At 43.1% G+C, this 15,839-nt stretch overlaps 1 protein-coding gene across 10 annotated transcripts in view; it reads right to left on the reverse strand.

The window, feature by feature from the left end:
- GPHN (gephyrin) overlaps nt 1-15,839 on the reverse strand; it is a 693,379-nt gene that overhangs the window by 605,175 nt on the left and 72,365 nt on the right. The gene's annotated exons all lie outside the window — the stretch shown is intronic.

Consider the following 15,839-nt stretch of genomic DNA (forward strand, 5'->3'; position numbering starts at 1 on the left):
GGGGGGGGGGGGGGGGGAGGCAGGTGATGGAAGTCCCTATGTTGAAATGGTGGGCTTTCAAACAACACAATTAAAATCCCACTTTTCTGTTTAGGGAGAACTAAACCCCCGTTGTATGTACAAGCACCCATTGAGTGTAAGACTTCCTTGCCACTGTGTATTAAGAATGTCAAATTAACAAGTTAAAAATGAAAATTCAGTTTATGTTCAATCCTTTGAAAATATTGCCCATTTTAATTGAAAGTTTCATTGTACATGTAATACAGACCTGTAATTGCAATGAAAGAAAGGCAACTATACAGTCAGCATAAAGCCAGATTAATCTCATCTTTTACATTTGCTTGGGGCTCTATCGTAAGAAAATACAGAAAAATCACCGAAAATAAAATTGTATGTACTCTTTCTACAAAACATAGTATGCAAACAAACTATCACACAGTGTGAGCAGGTTATCATCATACAGCAGTCACATCAAAGTAGATGTAAGTTATCACCAGCTCTGTTTCACTACACTCCTTCACAGAACTCCCCCATATTTATATTCTATAGTTATCTAATTCTAAGAAGTAGTGTCAAATTTGTGGAATTCTTCCATTCTGTTATGTTAGTCTCAACTGCTGTATTGCTTACACATATGCAGAGGATTTCTTTTATTACAACAGACTTAGAACCTTAGATGTTGAGAGTAGACATCTGTGTATGAACACATACATAATACATACAAATACACAGATTTAGAAGGTTTCTGTTCATAGATTATTTGAAATAGCTATTTTAAGAAAAAAATGTGTTTATAAAAAAGTGTGACAAAAGCACCTGTACATGGGTAGGATTCCACTCTGATATTTAACCTCACCAACCACTTGCTTCCCTCAGCAAAATCGTGGAGCAGTAGCTCAGGCCACCAGCCTCTCACAGGAAGAAGACCATCCAAATGGATGACCTTCTGCAGGAAAAACTAAGCCTCAGAAATCTCTAGTCTGAATTTCTACTAAGACACCCCTCCTCGTTCCAAGAGTACATGTAGACCTAACCTAACACACCACTTTATGGCGTATGCTAGTGGCTGCATTCTGATCTAGAAGAACATATTGCCATACTATGGCTGTGCGCCAGTATTTCCTCATTACAAGAATAGTAATGAACATTTTCACTGTTATAGCAATGAAAACTGTGGATGTATACAAATAGAGAAATGCTACATAGCCACCAAAAGAACAGATTATAGAAATGGAGAAAGCATATGTCAGAAGTTATAAAGAAGACTGTTCTATCATTCATTTTATAAAAAGAATCCAAAGCCATGACTACTGAGCAACTGTGACTTAAGCCCCAACCATTCTCTATTGTCCATGACAATACTAGGAATCAATCAATCCATCAATTAATGTTCAAAACCTATGTTAAATCCCCACAGATGAGTAGAGAAATGTAGGTTCTACTGCACTCTCACAAGAACTAAAATATTTTTAGTATCACAGTACAGAAGAGTTTACAAAAGGAATGTTGCAGAGGTTAAGCTAACTTTATTTTACTTCAGGTTTGTTGGGTTTTTTTTTTAAATATGGAATCCTTCACAAATTTGCGTGTCATCCTTTTTATTTTATCCATTTTATCTTCAGTAAAACTAGCAAATATTTTAAGCATCACAATCATTTGTGGATTCAGGTTAGAAGTATCTATAGACTCTTGTTGTTGACAATAAGCAAACAATCCAACAAGTTCTGAATATCAAGACTGAACATCCTCATAAGCAAAAGGAATTCAGGTATGGATAACACTGAAGACATGGGCTTGGTCCAGCTGTAAATCGTACAGGACAAAGACAACAGGATTTGCAGGGCTCTGTATTTTTTTTTTTTTTATTTTCCTCTAATATAAACTATCTGGGCTGTATGTTTTACCTTGTGGAAAGGGTATCAAGCTATGGTGAGGCATCCAAAGCAAATTATATTATTTATTATAATGTTGTTAGGATGTGTGTTCTTAATTTCACGAGTATACCCTACTCAGTCTGCTGGAACATTTATATAATAATGCTATTCCCCAATCCTTAATGAGTAATTTGGGGTTACAATGATTGGCTAGCCTCTATTTTTAATTTTAGTGCAATAATTAAACAGAAACTAGTCACAGTAAAATGGCTTTCTGATTTTAATGCAAGTTTCCTTATCACCAAACAACAATCAGGACTGAGGGAAATATGTTGGCATTTGCATTAAAAAACTGATGCCTTTGATAATTTCACTTTAATTAAAGTGCATAACAAAGTTCTAAACTAACACTGCAGGTGAGCAAATAACTGCTAGGGCTGCTAAAAAATAATCTGTTAAAGATGACAAGAGTCTGCTCCAATTTAAAAAAAATAAACACTCTCTCTTTATTGAAAGGTTCAAGTGGCTTTACAACATCAAGCTTAATTGTTATCTAAAAGATAGTAGAGAAGGGACAAATTTACATACCTGCCAGATTCCAAACAAAGAACATTTACATTTTTCAGTTCAGAAAAGGACCAGAGCACTGGTCCTGAAAGCACCAGCTCCACCAGACACTGCACCAGCAATCTGCAATTTTTATATGAAAGAAACCTTAACAGTAATAAACTTGGTTTAGTAGGTTTTGGGGCAGGCAGAGAAAAAGGGGGCAAGGGGTGCTCCTTTATAATGAATGAAAAATGCCTGCAATTTAAAAAAAAGGGGGGTTTTAATATATTATATCTTATTATATTATATCTTATCTATATTATATCTTCAAGAGGAGACTGGATAGGCACCTGGCAGGGGGTCGGACTAGATGATCTGTCTAGGTCCCTTCCGACTCATTGATTCTATGATATTAGAAATTCAAACTCTGCACTTTATTGTCTAATAATCAAGATATCAGTCCTGCAAACACTTATGAATGAGTTTAAGCCATCCAAGTAGCCCCACTCATATACATATATATGAAGTTTTTCAGGATTGGAGCCTAAATTAAAATACCACAAAAGTCAAAAGATTTATAGCCAAGCAACTAGGAGTGGTGATGGAATTTTAAGGAAGTGAGGTGTGCATAAATAAACGGATCTACACAAAGCTTTTTATATTGGGTATACCAATTTAGAAACAGACTCCTGTAAACTATATAATGGAAAACCTTAGGCCATGCCTAGACTATGGCTAAGTACAGATAATCCAAAAGCCCCAGGCTGAATCAATTCAATCTTTACAGGTTTCTCTAAACTGTACAGACTGAACTGATAAGCAAGTGAACAGACATTCACTTCTGAAACCAGAAAGGAAGTCAGACCCCTGCAGTGACCAACTGAGGAGCACAACTCCCAGCCTTCTGGGCACTCCTGAAGGCATCCAAATGCAGCCAAGCAGGGCTCATTCTTGATTGGCTGCTCAGCACATGCCCCCCCAAACCTTTGTGGTCCCCCTCCCCCAGGGGGAGCAGTCCCTCCAGCCAGAACCTCAGAGGGGGTTCCCCACCCCTGGCAGGGTCCCCCAAGCCCTACCCCTGGCACAGTAGGGGATTCCCCCTGTTACCAGACTTTAATATTAGACTTTAGAGTGAGGGGAACTCACCCCTGGCCCAGCACCAGACCCCCTACCTGGGTATTGCCTGGTGCAGGGAGAGCCAACAGTGAGGACTTGGCTCTGTCCCCTGGAGCCAGCAGCTGGGCTGGAGTCCCCCCAGCTACGCCTCCTCCTCAGCCTCCAGGGTACAGCTTAGGGGTAGAGGGGAAGCCTGTGATAGGGACATGGCTCTGCCCCTGGGAACCAAGAGTGGGGCTGGGGTCCCCCAGCCATGCCCCTTCCTCAGCCTCTGGGCTGGCTGTGGCAGGCAGGAAGCCTGTAGTAGGGCCTTGACTCCCTCCCCAGAACCGGGAGCCCCCTCAGTCCCTGAGGGGTGGAGCCAAGCCCCCGCTGTGGGCTCCCCCTCCCCTTCAGCCAGCCCAGAGGCTGAGGAAGGGGCATAGCTGAAGGACTCCAGCCTGGCTCCCAGCTCCAGGGAGCAGAGTCAACTCCCCATTACACCCTTCTCCCCTACCCCCAGCACTAGCACGTGGCTGGGGGTCCGATGCCAGTTTTCCCCCTGCTCCTCCTCAACCAGCCAGAGTAGTGATAGTGCTCTGGTTAGGGGACAGAGGGGCAGACCCTGCTGTGCTGGAGCAGACAGCATAGCCCAGAGCTTCAAAGCATCCTGGGATGCCTGGGGACTGCAAGTTAACTTGAACCAGGATGGGATCTGGGGTAGAAATTCCATAAACCAGTTTGACCTAAATCAGTTAAGGCTACATCCAACCAGGTTTATCTTAAGCCAGTTTCAGCCATTTTGAAAGTGGTGCAAGTGTACTGAACTTCTGTTCTGTTACAGCTTTACTCCAGTTTTAATTACTTAAACTAGTTTATGTGCAACTTCTGTCACTAGCCCATGAGGCTGCTGCTGCCATAGTTATAGTGGTAGAGCCACCCAGTACAGATGCAACATATATCACATAAGGCAGGCAATGGGGGAAAGTCTGTCCACCCCACATGAGCCCTGGGACCGGGCAACTCAGTCCTCAGGCCATGCCCCTGAACTCCCAACACCCCATCATGAAGCACCCCACCCTGTACATGTAGGTAGACCCCAACACTCAGCCCAGAAATCCTTTGCTTGGGCCCAGCCCCACAGCCTCTGACCCTGGTACTCACACATCACATCTAAGAGGCTAGAGTCAGGCACTCTGTGACCCAGATGCCAGCAGAGAGACATCCCCCTCCTGAGCAGGAGCCAGTGCAGGTGGGTCAGGTTCCCTAGAGACTGAAACCTGGGGGTAGGATTCCCATTTAGGGAGTGTCAGGAGTCCAAGGCCTCTGCTGTGGTGATGCCTCTCACACCCTGCAGCTGCCTCTCTTCCTTCCCACTGCAGCCCTCATGTGGACACTGGGTGCAAGACCACCCACCTGGCCCTGGTCTTCACTCCTGAGTCTGGGATTTAATGTGCCATGTCTAAAGCCCCCTTCTCTGTGCTTTGGCTCCAAGTTTCTGAGTTGAGTCCTGCCCGTGCTGTATTCCCTCTGACCCCAAACCCCTCCCCATTCCCCATCCTAACCACCCTTCCATTTCACAAACCTCCCCCCCCCCCACAAAGGTTTGCTGGTTTGTATCAATGGGAAGACAGACCAAGTTCTGAAACAGGCAACGTTCAACAGGTTTCCTTTATTAAAAGCAAGAAAAGTTTGGCAACTACAGCATTGTAAACAGAAGCACATCTCTTCCTCATGCCACATTCCCCAGCATCCTGGTGTGCGTCCCTCAGGGGAATGGATAGAGGAAGGCAGAACAGTGTCCAGGCAGCCAGAGTTGTGGACAGGGCTACCTGGTATGCAAGGCCAGAGCAGCCTGGGGAAGGAGATCAATTGTCCTGTTGCAAGGGCACAGGCACTTGGGGACATGAATCAGGGAAGCACTTTCAGTCCCCATGGGCCAGGTGGTAGTCAGTCAGATAGGGCTTCACAGACCCAGACTCCCTACCAGTGTGCAGGGCCAGTGCTCCTATCAGGCTGTCCCTTCCCAGCATCCCAAAGCCATGCATGCTGTGCCTTCTCTGACCAGGCTTTACAGAAGACCTTCCCCCTGGTCTTGCAGATATTGTGAAGGATACATGTGATGACAACAAAGCACAGCAGGTTCTCCTCCTCCACCACGAGGCATATGCTGAGAGGTCACCGGCACACCCTGAGGCAGCTGAAGGCACCTTCCATAGTCATACAACACCTGCTTGAGCAGTAGTTGTAATGCACCTTTCAGCAGTCCAGCTGCCTGGTGTAGAGCTTCATGAGCCAGGGTAGGATAGGGTAAAGCCAGGTCCCCAAGGATGAGAGTAGAGACAAGTATGATACTGATGATGAAACTGAGGACCCCAGGAGCATAGCACCCATTCTCCATAATCTAGAGGAGAGGGGAGCTGCAGAAGACATGGGCATTGTGGGTGCTGCTCTTTCAACTGGTGGAGATGTGTGTGTGAAGAGACTCTGGTGGTCAACAACACTCTAAAGGATGGCAGAGAAGTAACCCCTTCAGCTAATGAAAACCCAGGCACCTTGGGGATGTGGGTGCCATCCACAGCCCCTATGCAGTTGGAAAAGCCCATATGGTGGAAGCCAGTGACCACCTCCTGTGGGTTGATGAGGTGGATAAAGTAGTTAGTCAGGACTTCCTGGATGACCAGACATACCTCCCAGGAAGCCTCTCTGGCCATGGACTTGTCCACACCAAACTGGTTGACAAAGTAGCAGAGACTGCTGGGGGTGGCCAGCTTCAAGATGGCCATGGCCACCTGATTTGCCAGAGTGAAGGGTGGTCATATGGTGATGTCCTGGCACACAACATGGGGGAGGGGGGAGCACTTGGGCACCCATGCCCATGGAAGTGGCCCAGTGCAAGCAGAAGATCTGGACTCACTGTTTGTCATCTGAAGTGTCCATGATGATCCACTCCCAATGGTCACTGCTGGTGGCATGGGTCCAGAGCCAGCACTTAATGGTCTGAAGGTGGGGCAAGAGCACCCCAGTTTCCATGGCATCCGGGGTGGCCTTGTCCTTACTGGCCACGTGGAAGTAGATGGCCCAGTCCAGGATGTTTGGCGAGCACAGTGTGTGGTAGGTGATCTCAAGTGGGATGGCGGGCTGCTGGCTCAGAGGCAGGAAATTGTGTTCCATGACTACTAGCTGCTGGGTTATGTCCAGATGGTTACATGTGAAGTCTTGTAGAGTCTGGCAAGAGTCACAAGGTGACAAGCAGGACACACCTCAGTTCTTGGGTCTGCAGCCTTGGGAGCAGGCAGCATGGTGAGGTGTGGGCTGGCAATTAATGTATGTGCAATTAACAAGGGAGGGCACTTGCTCTGGAACAATTCTAAAGCCTGGATGGCTATGGGGGAGGGTCCACAGTGCAGTAGTGGGTTAGGGTTAGGGGTGCCCACACCTGGCAGTCAGAGGTGGCCCAGACTCTCAGCAGTCTCCAGCAGCCTGGGGACCCTATAGGGCATGTTAGGTGTGCAGGAGCATCCCTCACCTGCAAGCCTCTGCCAGTGCAAACTCCCTGTGCTTCTCTCCTCCCCCACCCCCAGGGTGAAAGTGTATACTGTTCGCTCCCAATCTAAACTAGGTCACCTAGAGAAAACCACATAACATAGAACAATTCCTCCCCCAACTTTTTGAATGTCCATACGTGGCTTAGGAGACTCAGGACAGACACAGACATGCCCAATACTAAACAACAGAAGTACTAATGGGTTCCAATCCTTGACTAGAATTACTGTAGTACTTCAGCAAGCCCCAATTTTGCTTGATGCCTCTGTGTTATGCAATGAACAAGCATAGAGTAAGACCACAGAATTCAGGGACACGCTAATCTAAAATCCATGCGGCAAAAGACATAATAAAAGGGATTATTATATACAGGCAGAATGAACAGTGTGATGACTTGGAATGTTATATCTGCCTTATTTTAAAAATAATTTAGGTGGAGCTTTGTGAAGAGAATATATTAAGAAAAAAACAGCAGATATTGGAAAGAGGTTAATTAAAAGGATCGGAGAGGGAAAAGGAAGAAGGAATGATAGCATTGACAACAGGTAGAGTAAGGCTGAAGTGAAGTAAGTGTGCAGAGAACAGGTACAGAGGTGAATTGCACACAATCAGCACAGGGAAAAGGATGTCCAGAATCAAACTTGGCAAAAGTGTTTAGAATCTTGAGGTTCTTGCTCCACATAAATAAAAATATTAATAAAATTAACTTTAGTAAGTAACAGATTTATGAAAGAAAGAAGCTTTGAAGTTCCAAGCTTCAGCTTTTGATGTTTTTAAAGCATAGGCTGGTCAAAGTTATTATTTGCATGCTTGTGTAATTCAAAAGAAGTTTCACTCTTTTTCCAAATGAGAGCAAGAAGAGTAATTTATTTTTAGTTTGTTTGGTTTCCTTACAATATTACTATTCAAACCCAAACTATGGATTAAATCTCTTTTACAGCAGGGGGAGAAAGAACAAGGAATTTAGGCCTCTAACACACCTTAAATTTAAGATATGATTAACAAGTTAATCACATATTAAATAGTAACTGGCCACATATGCAACTCAATTTAGGACATGATAATGCAGTATATGAGCCATACAGTTATTCCACGTCATTTGGGATGCATTATATTCTACATTATAAGCAAAATAACCTTGTGGCTCATTTGTGTAACACCTTAAATTGAACATGTGACCAGGACCCTAGTTTTGGAAAAAACACTATATAAAAAAGGAGCTTGCTGACTGCAAGTCATTTGAGCTATCCTGCCTTAAAAGGGGACTCTCCTAGTCCCCTTTTTAAAAGACTGCAGCCAAAGAATTAGTGCCCAGTTCTCATTAAATACCATGTTTGTGTGGCCTCTACATGCCTACAGAGATTTTACTAACACCCACTTTACCCTGTGATTATGTCACGGATAGATATGGCATTGTTTAACATACTTAACACCAATTCTTGAATACAACTTACTGTATAAGACTGCCTATTTGAGGCATCGTTTTTCATTACCCTTTACTTTAGTATCTCAGCCATTTTGCACTCCACAGAGCCATATCTATATCCAAATTTCTCAGTGCTTGTCCACTAAACCTTTTTAGGAGTGGCCTTTCACTAAATAAGGGAATTCAAAACAAGATTTCATTCTAGCAGTCTACCATAGTTTTGCAGCAGAGCAGTTTAGCTCTCTACTTTCAAACTGGGATACAAGGCATATAATGCAATTTCTCTACAGCATGAAAAGTTAAATGACAGTTAAAGGCTTGTACAATCTCTTGAGGATTTTCACTTAACCACTTACAAACTAAAAATAACCAATTCTGATGTTATATACATCAATAATGCCACAGGACACCAAACAGTAGTTGACTTCACATCATTTTAGACCAAATAAAAATAAAAAAGACTCTCGCAATCCTCATGAAGAAGAAAAAAGAATTATAGTATTTATCCATGTAAAATTTTCCCTCACTACATAACAGCACTAACCTGCCTGTCACCTTAATTAAAATTGGGTGCATCTACACACATGCTTTACGGCAGAGCTAACTAACCAGCCCTATAGTAAAGCATCACCATCAACAGGTGTGCCAGTATTAGGGTGTAGTAAACGAATTAACTTCTCCATAATATAGTACTGTCAGGTACAATACTATCCCAAGGCAGAGTAATTGAATGTGATCAAAAGCACGTGTGGACAGGACCACGGGCATCAGGTCAGCCCAGCCAGCCAGGAGCCAGACTCCTGCTTCCTGCTAGTCTCTCCGCAGCCTGATGCTGTAACCATGAGCTTGGGGTTGAACCCTGATGCCTGCTGACAGCCCGGGCCTGCTCCACCCCAACTCAAACTGTTGCCGTCTTGGGTGCATGTGTAGATGTAATTTATTGCTTTACCTTAATTGCACGTATAGATGTACCCACTGAAGGCTAAATGTCCTAGCATATTTTAAAAGGCAAGGGTTTTTTGTGATATGTTTTACTGAACCACCTGCATAGTAGGGAGAGTTGTTGGACAAACTTTCCTGTAACAAGTGCCCCTCCATTTCTCCCCATTGCTCCAAATGAACCTGGCTACCTGAAGTGCAAGGTCTTTAAAGTGGGGAGATGGAATTTAAATTGAATTGTTGGAAGGTTCAAGCGTTAGGTCTGTCCTCACCCTAAAAATTGATGAGGTGTTATTAGAACCCCTTACCAAGATAGAAAAAGTTCATTAGAATAGATAAGGTAGTGGCAGAGTGTGACTATTTGAGAAGGGAGATGGTAGTTATTACCTGTGAAGTACAGGAAAATTAGTCGAAGTATTTGTTAGGCTGTAATGAGCCACAAAGGCACTGTCTGTGTTAAGCCCAGATTTTTTATTGTGCAGTGGGGTTATGAATTTCTGGTCTCCCAAGCCTATGGTATGATTTATTCTATTATTTTTATTTGGAGTAGGGGGAAATAAAGCAGTAGATGAGTAAATACTGGGCATCTACACGATATGTTTACTGCAGATTTGCTTAATTAGCTCTGCAGTAAACATTTCTGTGGTTACACATGTACCTCTATTAGGGCTAACGAAACTAAAACTCCAGAGCAGGCTAGTACTTTTAAATACACGTATTAGCCTGCTCTGGAGTTTATTTGTGCACAGCAGCACACATGCAGATGCTGCCTGGCTGGATAGGCAACAAGGGTGCTTCAATACAGGGGCTGCCTGCTTGCCAGCCCCTTGTGCCCCAATCAGCCCTTCCACAGCACACAGCCTAGTCAGAGCAGCCTTGGGCTGCTGCAGCCAGGGCTGCTCTGACTGGGCTCAATGTGCTACACACAACTAAACTGTGGAGCAATATACTCTGGTGTTTATTTGTTCGCATAATTATGCGCCCATCAAGATTCACATTTATTTTCATTTGTGTTTGCTAACTGACGCCAGTCAAAATATATTTCTGCATCATGAAAGCTTTGTATATTATTACACAATTAGATGAACCTAGTTGTAGTAAAGGGGAGGAAAAAATACATATCCACTCTACATGTGCACATCTGGCTACCTAACAACATAATTTATATAACACATTAAAATATGGATAGGCAGATAGCATTCACAATTGTGAAATTCCCTGAGTTAATAATCTGAAACTCTTATGTAGTTAAGTCACGTCAAGTTAGTTCAAACAATCAGCTAGACTGACAGTAAGTATTCGCATTAGTTTTCCATTAGGAAACAGGAATGTTTGTCACCATATTTGTTACCTGAACTATCAGAAAAACTGATGCAGTGATATCAGTATTTCTTAACTCAGTGACAGAAACACCTCACCTCATATATCTAGTATGGACAACAAATTTAAAAAGATGATCTTCCCTTCATCTGTACATGATCAAATGTTTTGTAAAGCAGCACTCATTAGGTAAAGAAACACAGAAGAAGAATATTACATTTTTAATATGGGAAGACCAATGTGTTAATGTTATAAAACTGTCATTTTTAAAAATGAGGAAATCATGAAAGTCAATAAGAAGTCATTCCTCACACATATTTGGACTTCTTTATCAGGCATTACATTAGCCTGATAAAAAAAACTTGAAATAAATCAAGGTTATATTAAACCTGTTTAAAATTTTTAAATCTCAAAACTTTTGCTACAAAAGTTGGGATTTCTTCCCTGCCTTGTAGGCAGAAATCCTAACAAAAAAGAACACAGTTGGAAATACTGGGATTATTCACATCCAACCTGTTTTTCCATAGCGACACCCAAGTGCATCCTAAAACAAGTACAGTAATTCAGATTAAAAGAAAATTAACCATTTTTATAGAAAGAACAGAAAGAGAGAAATAAGTCTTTTAGCCTTCTAATGTTTGCTTTCAAAAGCTAAGCGCGGTACCCTGAGTTCAAAACATTAAAAGTCACAGTAAGAATATAAACCCATGTCTACACTGCAAAGTTTTGCCAGCACACCTATATTATCTTGAAAAGTGGGGAGGCCAACACAGCCACGAATGCTTTTGTCTCCTTCGCATCTATCTCCAACTGGCAGCCCACAAGGAATTAACATAAGCCCTCTGGGCTCCCACCTGACCACCACTGCTTCCACTGCTCTGGCTGCAGCAGCAGCCAGGGCTCCTCAGGGATCCCCTCCTTTCCTTGGCTGTTGGTGCATGGCCCTGCCCCATAGGGTAGAAAACAGCACAGCACCATGCAACCTATGGTTGTGGGAGAGCTGACAGCCCAGAGTACCTGCATGATAGTGCCACAGTGGAGTGAGCCTTCAGGAAGCTGATAGTGAGGAAGGGCACTGTGCATCACAGGGGGATGCCCACTTGCATGTATGGTGCAGCACAGTGGACAAGAACCTGCATCCATGCACACAGGGCATGCAGCCTTGAGGGCCTGTGGCCCCTGCTGGTGCTGCCACTGCTGTGTGCAGTCCATGGGGCACATGGCCCCAGCTGCTTTGGAAGTTGAAACAGCCCTGGCATATGTCATTCTTGGAGGTGGGGTCTGTAGCTGTCAGTAGAAATCTCTTGTTGATATACTGCATCCCCAGTAGGGGGCTCCAAAGACGGAGCTATGCCAGCATAACTGTGACACCAGGCTAAACCAAGTCTGAGAGAGAGAAAGAGGAAAGGTTTAAAATGTATATTTCTGAGATTGAATCATCACCTACCTACTTTCTATTATTCCAAGTATTCCTAGTAACAGTGTATATATACAAAAATCCTAGACGTTTTCAATTCTTATGTCTGTAATTTAGGAAACAACTGAAATAGACACCTGATAGTTTACAGCCAATTACTCCATATAAAAATCATTAAAATGTTCTTTTCTTTCTACTTTGTGATTACTACAAGCCCAAAGAAGAGTAAATCAATTATTTAATTCTAAAGTAAAATTTTGCATTGTACAGAAACCAAATCCAGTGCAGTAAATGCTGACAGGCATTACATCAACATAACAGAAATCTCAATTCAGAGTCTGAAAAGTTGGAAGTTCAAAAAAATGCTAGACATATTAACATATCACTAGTCACTTTAAGTTTTGTTTCCTAGAGATGTTGACATTTTTCTTATAAAGCTTATTAAAATATTTTAGCAGCCTGTCATATATTGTAACTCTACTGCAGAAGCAGTTGATTTAGTGCTATACAGTTAAAATAGCAATTCTGAAGACAAGACTGGAATATTTTTCTTAATAAACTGCCTTGCATTAACATGAAAAACTTTTTTCTAATAGGATTTTGCATGAAATATTATCTATCACTACTAATATATACTGCTAATTTAATGCAACTGAAAAATTTAAATGCAATGGTTCAGGATCCGTGGCCAGAATTATCTAAGGTCTACACTGTCAAAACTGCAGGCTAGTTAACTTCAGCAGTGGTCTTCTGCTATGCTTAAAATGGCTCACTTGAGATCCTATACACTCACTCAAGTACTGTTTCTTTGTCAAGCTCTAGATACTGGTTAACTTGTTCACGATGCAAAGATTCAGAGTCTCAGATAAATACAGCACATCTGAAGACCCTCTCCTCCGTTCAGATTAATTTACAGTTCACATTATGAGAATCAGAAGGACAAAGAACAGCACAACAGCACGTACACCCCCCCAAAAAACGAGCCCTAATTAGCCCACTGGAGAAGTTGAGAGAAAGGATGGGCATAATAGATAAGTCTGTCAAGATTGTCCTCTGATATTGACTGGAAACATTAAGAGAAGTGGGATAAGAATAGGAAAGGAGTCTGTGTTGTCAATAAATGGTAGGTACTGGATGATGGCACAAATGATTTACCTCAACTTTTCCCAGAAAACATTATAGAGAATATGAAGACATTATGAGAAAAATATGTAATCCAGCCTAGTAAAACAGTTAACAACAATTTCACATTTTACTTGGGAACTAAAAACTAAGGAAATAAAATCCACATCCTCTAGTAACTGAAGATAACCTAAGCTATGAGGTACTATTGAAGAATTTCCCTATTGCAGTTTAGCAGAAGTCCTGCTACAGAGACTGCAGCACCTGACATATTTGTGGCCTGAAAGTGCTTGAGTCAGCCTAAGGGAAAAAAGCACTTAGAACAAGGGCAAGCCTAATCCTAACCTAGAGCTAGGATTTGCATTTTAGCTTTTTTTGTTTTGTACCAACCAATTTCTATTCATTTTCCAGAGATATGCAGCTTTACATTGTGCATTCACTAATACCCCAAGTCATCTGACTATTGGGAATCAACTACTAGCAAGTTAGACTAAATTCACAAAATATCCATGGAGCTTGAACTTAAGACAGATGTCTTCCTCTCAACTTCCCCACCATTTCTCACTGATTGCTCTGGATATAAAATTGCCAAGATAACACTTCCTTCACCTCTAGTTCATAATAGAGAATGGTCTCCTTCTCCGTCCTTAGTGATACTGACTAAGATAGGTCAAGACAAAGAGGACTCCATCCACAGGTGGTAGAAGGCCAGGGCTAATCAGGCTTAGGCTCCCCAAACTGGGCCAGCGACAGCCGCTCTGGCACCACCACCACAGCACTGCACCCCTGCCGTGCTCTCCTCCGCTGCTCCGTGCACAGCACCAGCATGCGCCAGCCCCGGAATGGCCCTGTGGGAGGGAACGGTGGGGTCAGGCAGGAGCACTCTGCACTGCCCAGCCTCCCCCCCAATAATATTTTCTAGGGCCACTTCTGACTCCATCAAAAAGATAATCAGTTCTACTAGCTGCAGAGGTTTTAAAAGAATATTATGGAGATAAGCTGTTGAATAATTTCCACCCAGAGTAGCAGCACTTATGTTTGTCCCTTTGCAAGCATTTCCCTTGGGAAACAGATGGCATGCAGAAGGCTGGGCTGACTAACTGATCAGCAGATGTACTTTTTGGAGCAGGACATAAAATAGGGAAAAATCAGGAAAGGCAACCAATTCATTCTACAGAGGCTGTGAAGATGAAAAGATCATGGATCAGTGGGAAACCATTTAAGTCAATTTGCTGGGGGAGCCTTCGGCACAGGTGGTACAAGAATGGAGAAAATAAGGAACAGAAGGTAAGTGGCAGAGGTTCCATAAATGAAACCCAGTCAACATGTGTCTGCACAAGTTGCCTTAGATAAACCATGGATTGCCTTTTTCAGCCCTTCCTATCTGGGAAACACCATGGAATTCCTATATGAACTACAGAAGGACTATAAATCAAAGCCACATCCTGGACTATAAAACAAAGTCAGAGACCAGATTTTTCATATCCAGAGTATCAAATTAGCTTACAAAAAATATCTGATAAGCTATAAATGAGGTTTACAGGTTCTCCAACACTCAGGATCTGGTAACACTGTCAGACATTGCATAGGCTAGGGATTGAAGTTACACATAAACTGGTTTAAGTCATCAGAAACTGGTTTACACCTGTAATAGAATAGAAGTTCAGTGAACATAAACCAGTGTCAAAATGGCTGAAACTGATTTAAGATAAACCTGGTTATAATATCAGGCTTAACTGATTTGGGTCAAACCAATTTATGAAACTTCAGTCCCAGACCCCTTTCTGGTTCAAGTTAAATCCCCCAGCATTCCATCATACTTTGCAGCCCTGGACTGGGCTATGCTGTCTAGTCCAAGAGAGAAGGGATGGTGGGGGGAAGGCAGGGACTGTCCCCCACCCCTTCCTCCGCCCCCCTGGGCAAACCCCAGCTGGGGTATGGGGCCAGGGAGGGGGGTAAAACTTCCCTCGCCCAAGTACAGAGCTGCTCTGCCTTGCTAAAAACTTACTGCTGGCTGCAACAGTGGAATACAAATCCCAGAGGCACCTGGAAGCAGGAAAAGGAAGTAGCAAGCAACCCTGGAGAGTCCTGTTGCAGTAATTCTGGACTGCAAATCCCAGACACCTCAGGGGCAGCAGGAAGAGGAAGCAAACACACAGTCCATGCTGGCTACGTGCTAGAAAGCTGTACTCTAGTGCCCCCTAGCTTCTGGCCTGAGCCACTGAAGTACGTGGCTGCATTTCCTGAATCAAAAGTGAATGTCTGTCCAGTTGTTTCTCAGTTTATTCTCTGCATCTTAGACTAACGTGCAAAGACTGAATCGATTCAGCCTTGGGCTTTTTGACTGTCTGAACTTAGCCATATTGTCCATCTTTTCCCTCAGTAAGTTATATATATATTTGCAGTTCTTTTTGGGACTATATACCTTCCGAACCATAATCATCTACTCTCAGACTTCCCTATACTTGCTACTTTGGCTCTAATACAAGGATGGGCAAAGTCTGGCCTGCAGCCTGGATCAAACCCACAGCAGACTCAATTTCTCAGCCAC

This window comes from Gavialis gangeticus, unplaced genomic scaffold (genome assembly GCF_001723915.1).
Source record: "Gavialis gangeticus isolate Ggan-Ray unplaced genomic scaffold, GavGan_comp1, whole genome shotgun sequence".
Taxonomy (NCBI): Eukaryota; Metazoa; Chordata; order Crocodylia; family Gavialidae; genus Gavialis; species Gavialis gangeticus.